Genomic DNA, 6,024 nt, shown 5'->3' with positions numbered 1-6,024 from the left:
GCCTAGGTGACCATGTTCTTGAGCTTGCATGTCAAATTTATATGGTTCCAAGTAGTTCTAATGCATGATATAGGCTCTGGGCACTTGTAGGAGTAGTTGCTATCAATTTTGTTGAACTTGGTTCACTTTTATTTTGAAGATACTAAAAATTTCAGAAATTTTTCAGAGGAAGAAATATGTTTAGGAAAAAGTACCAAGGGGGTTCTTCAAGGAAGCAAGGACCCAGGCTTGCAATGCGTGATGCTGATGATGAACCGCCAAGGGACGCTCCAGTGCGGCCTTGTGAATGGCCTTCTGAGGACTTCATGGATCAAGCAGGAATTAAGGAAGAATTTAACGCATATTTGCGTAACACTGATCTTGTGAGCTTCGAGGCAGAAAAGTGCCGTCAGTACCACTATCTCACTAGTTCCTTTGTGAGGAGGTTTGAATTTTCATCTACACGCAATTCTCAAACTGTCCTGTTTGATCTTTATGAAAATTCTTATACTATGGACTTAGAGGATTTTACCACTGCTTGCAAACTTCCACAATGGGGTAGCCCTAGTGAACCTCGCAAATATGAATTTAGAGATTTTCTTGCTAGTATAACTGTGGGGGAATCTAGAGACATAGCACAAGCTACCATAGGGAGCATTCATTTTCCTGCTTTACATTATTTTACTCTCTTCATAGGTAGGTGCATAAATGGTAAGGATGAAGCATGTCACATGTGTGTCCCTGACCTCAGCATTCTCAGGAGTGCTGTGTTAGGAGATAAATCTTATAATTTGGGAGCCATTGTTGCGCGTAGGTTGCATCATAATAGATTTAATGGAGATTTCTTTGGTGGAATTTATGCAACCCGTATAGCTAATTTTCTTGGTATAACCATACGTGAGGATGATATTGAGTTGCCTCCTGCTCATTTAGATTATGAGGCTATGGCGCGTCATCGTTTCGTTGAGAGGAACGATCAGTTCCTCCAGTACCGACTAATTTTTGACAGACGATGCACCTATCACGTCGCTCTCCCTGCTTGTACTTTCTTTGACTTTCAGGCAAAGGGAGATATTACATAACTAGAGAGGAGGCGGAAGAGTATAAGAGGAGGGCTGAGATAGCTCGCCTCCAAGCTGCAGCCTGATATGTCTCCAACGTATCTATAATTTTTGATTGCTCCATGCTATATTATCTACTGTTTTGGACATTATTGGGCTTTATTATCCACTTTTATATTATTTTTGGGACTAACCTATTAACCGGAGGCCCAGCCCAGAATTGCTGTTTTTTGCCTATTTCAGAGTTTCGCAGAAAAGGAATATCAAACGGAGTCCAAATGGAATAAAACCTTCGGAAACGTGATTTTTAGGAAGAATATGATCCAGGAGACTTGGACCCTACGTCAAGAAACAAAAGAGGAAGTCACGAGGTAGGGTGGCGCGCCCTCCACCCTCGTGGGCCCCCCTGTTGCTCCACCGACGTACTCCTTCCTCCTATATATACCTACGTACCCCCAAACGATCAGATACGGAGCCAAAAACCTAATTCCACCGCCGCAACCTTCTGTACCCACGAGATCCCATCTTGGGGCCTGTTCCGGAGCTCCGCCGGAGGGGGCATCCATCACGGAGGGCTTCTACATCAACACCATAGCCTCTCCGATGAAGTGTGAGTAGTTTACCTCAGACCTTCGGGTCCATAGTTAGTAGCTAGATGGCTTCTTCTCTCTTTTTGGATCTCAATACAATGTTCTCCCCCTCTCTCGTGGAGATCTATTCGATGTAATCTTCTTTTTGCAGTGTGTTTGTTGAGACCAATGAATTGTGGGTTTATGATCAAGATTATCTATGAACAATATTTGAATCTTCTCTGAATTCTTTTATGTATGATTGGTTATCTTTGCAAGTCTCTTCGAATTATCAGTTTGGTTTGGCCTACTAGATTGATATTTCTTGCAATGGGAGAAGTGCTTAGCTTTGGGTTCAATCTTGCGGTGTCCTTTCCCAGTGACAGTAGGGGCAGCACGGCACGTATTGTATTGTTGCCATCGAGGATAACAAGATGGGGTTTTTATCATATTGCATGAATTTATCCCGCTACATCATGTCATCTTGCTTAAGGCGTTACTCTGTTTTCATGAACTTAATACTCTAGATGCATGCTGGATAGCGGTCATGAGTGGAGTAATAGTAGTAGATGCAGGCAGGAGTCGGTCTACTTGTCTCGGACGTGATGCCTATATACATGATCATACCTAGATATTCTCATAACTATGCTCAATTCTGTCAATTGCTCAACAGTAATTCGTTCACCCACCGTAAAATACTTATGCTCTTGAGAGAAGCCACTAGTGAAACCTATGGCCCCCGGGTCTATCTTCATCATATTAATCTTCCAACACTTAGTTATTTCCTTTGCTTTTTTACTTTTCTTTTATTTTACTTTGCATCTTTATCACAAAAATACCAAAAATATTATTCTATCATATCTATCAGATCTCACTCTCGTAAGTGACCGTGAAGGGATTGAGAACCCCTTATCGCGTTGGTTGCGAGGAGTTATTTGTTTTGTGTAGGTACGAGGGACTCGCGTGTAGCCTCCTACTGGATTGATACCTTGGTTCTCAAAAACTGAGGGAAATACTTACGCTACTTTGCTGCATCACCCTTTCCTCTTCAAGGAAATCCAACGCAGTGCTCAAGAGGTAGCAAAGAAGATTTCTGGCGCCGTTGCCGGGGAGTCTACGCAAAAGTCAACATACCAAGTACCCATCACAAATCCCTTATCTCCCGCATTATATTATTTGCCATTTGCCTCTCGTTTTCCTCTCCCCCACATCACCCTTGCCGTTTTATCCGCCCTCTCTTTTTCGTTCGCCTTTTTTTTCGCTTGCTTTTTGTTTGCTCGTGTGTTGGATTGCTTGTTTGTCACGATGGCTCAAGATAATACCAAATTGTGTGACTTTACCAATACCAACAATAATGATTTCCTTAGCACTCCGATTGCTCCTCTTACCAATACTGAATCTTGCGAAATCAATGCTGCTTTGTTGAATCTTGTCATGAAAGATCAATTCGCCGGCCTTCCTAGTGAAGATGCCGCTACTCATCTAAATAGCTTCGTTGATTTGTGTGATATGTAAAAGAAGAAAGATATTGATAATGATATTGTTAAATTGAAGCTATTTCCTTTTTCACTTAGAGATCGTGCTAAAGCTTGGTTTTCGTCTTTGCCTAAAAATAGTTTTGATTCTTGGAACAAGTGCAAAGATGCTTTTACCTCTAAGTATTTTCCTCCCGTTAAGATCATTTCTCTTAGAAACGATATTATGAATTTTAAGCAACTTGATCATGAACATGTTGCACAAGCTTGGGAGAGGATGAAATTAATGATACGTAATTTCCCTACTCATGGTTTGAATTTGTGGATGATTATACAAAAATTTTATGCCGGATTGAATTTTGCTTCTAGAAATCTTTTAGATTCGGTCGCGGGAGGCACTTTTATGGAAATCACTTTAGGAGAAGCTACTAAACTCCTAGATAATATTATGGTTAATTATTCTCAATGGCACACTGAAAGATCTACTAATAAAAAAGTGCATGCGATAGAAGAAATTAATGCTTTGAGTGGAAAGATGGATGAACTTATGAAATTATTTGCTACTAAGAGTGTTTCTTCTGATCCTAATGATATGCCTTTGTCCACTTCGATTGAGAATAATAATGAATCTATGGATGTGAATTTTGTTGGTAGGAATAATTTTGGTAACAACGCGTATAGAGGAAACTTGAATCCTAGGCCTTATCCTAGTAATTCCTCTAATAATTATGGAAATTCCTACAACAACTCTTATGGAAATTTTAATAAGATGCCCTTTGAATATGAGACTAGTGTTAAAGAGTTTATCAATTCACAAAAGAATTTCAATGCTTTGCTTGAAGAGAAATTGCTTAAAGTTAATGAATTGGCTAGGAACATTGATAGAATTTCTCTTGATGTTGATTCTTTAAAGCTTAGATCTATTCCTCCTGAGCATGATATCAATGAGTCTCTCAAAGCCATGAGAATTTCCATTGATGAGTGCAAAGAAAGAACCGCTAGGATGCGTGCTAAGAAAGATTGCTTTATAAAAGCGTGTTCTTCCAATTTATATGAAAATAAAGATGAAGATCTAAAAGTTATTGATGTGTCTCCTGTTAAATCTTTGTTTTGAAATATGAATCTTGATAATGATGGGACTGAATATGATCCACCTTTACCTAGAAGGCGTTCCAAAAATTCAGAGTTTTTAGATCTTGATGCTAAAATTGATAAAAGTGGGATTGAAGAAATCAAAACCTTAGATGTTGCTAAACCCACTATTTTGGATTTCAAGGAATTTAATTATGAAAATTGCTCTTTGATTGATTGTATTTCCTTGTTGCAATCCGTGCTAAATTCTCCTCATGCTTATAGTCAAAATAAAGCTTTTACCAAACATATCGTTGATGCCTTGATGCAATCTTATGAAGAAAAGCTTGAGTTGGAAGTTTCTATCCCTAGAAAACTTTATGATGAGTGGGAACCAACTATTAAAATTAAGATTAAGGATCATGAATTCTATGCTTTATGTGATTTGGGTGCTAGTGTTTCCACTATTCCCAAAACTTTGTGTGATTTGCTAGATTTCCGTGATTTTGATGATTGCTCTCTAAACTTGCACCTTCGGATTCCACTATTAAGAACCCATGGGAAGAATTAATTATGTTCTTATTGTTGCAAATAGGAACTATGTGCCCGTAGATTTTATTGTTCTTGATATAGATTGCAATCCTTCATGTCCTATTATTCTTGGTAGACCTTTCCTTAGAACGATTGGTGCAATTATTGATATGAAGGAAGGGAATATTAGATTCCAATTTCCATTAAAGAAGGGCATGGAACACTTCCCTAGGAAGAAAATAAAATTACCATATGAATCTATCATGAGAGCCACTTATGGATTGCCTACCAAAGATGGCAATGCCTAGATCTATCCTTGCTTTTATGCCTAGCTAGGGGCGTTAAACGATAGCGCTTGTTGGTAGGCAACCCAATTTTATTTTAGTTTTTTTGCTTTTGCTTCTGTTTAGGAATAAATCTTTGTTCTAGCCTCTGGTTAGATGTGTTTCTATGTTTTAATTAGTGTTTGTGCCAAGTTAAACCTATAGGATCTTCTTGGATGATAGTTATTTGATCTTGCTGTAATTTCCAGAAACTTTCTGTTCACGAAAACAATTGTTAAAAATCACCAGAATGTGATAAAATAGTGATTCAAATTGCTGCTGATCAATAAACAAATTGCCTAGGTCTTGCTATTTTGTCTGATTTTGTGGAGTTCCAGAAGTTTGCGTTAGTTACAGATTACTACAGACTGTTCTATTTTTGACAGATTCTGTTTTTCGTGTGTTGTTTGCTTATTTTGATGAATCTATGGTTAGTAAAATAGTTTATAAACCATAGAGAAGTTGGAATACAGTAGGTTTAACACCAATATAAATAAAGAATTAGTTCATTACAGTACCTTGAAGTGGTCTTTTGTTTTCTTTCGCTAACGGAGCTCACGAGATTTCTGTTGAGTTTTGTGTTGTGAAGTTTTCAAGTTTTGGGTGAATTTTTTTGATGGATTATGGAACAAGGAGTGGCAAGAGCCTAAGCTTGGGGATGCCCATGGCACCCCCAAGGTAATCCAAGGACACCAAAAAGCCAAAGCTTGGGGATTCCTCGGAAGGCATCCCCTCTTTCGTCTACTTCCATCGGTAACTTTACTTGGAGCTATATTTTTATTCACCACATGATATGTGTTTTGCTTGGAGCGTCTTGTATGATTTGAGTATTTTCTTTTTAGTTTACCACAATCATCCTTGCTGTACACACCTTTTGAGAGAGCCATACATGATTTGGAATTTGTTAGAATACTCTATGTGCTTCGCTTATATCTTTCGAGTTATATAGTTTTGCTCTAGTGCTTCACTTATATCTTTTAGAGCATGGTGGTGGATTTGTTTTATAAAAACTATT

The sequence above is a fragment of the Triticum aestivum genome, chromosome 6D (assembly GCF_018294505.1).
Source record: "Triticum aestivum cultivar Chinese Spring chromosome 6D, IWGSC CS RefSeq v2.1, whole genome shotgun sequence".
Classification (NCBI taxonomy): Eukaryota; Viridiplantae; Streptophyta; class Magnoliopsida; order Poales; family Poaceae; genus Triticum; species Triticum aestivum.
Note: the sequence above shows the minus strand (reverse complement) of the source record.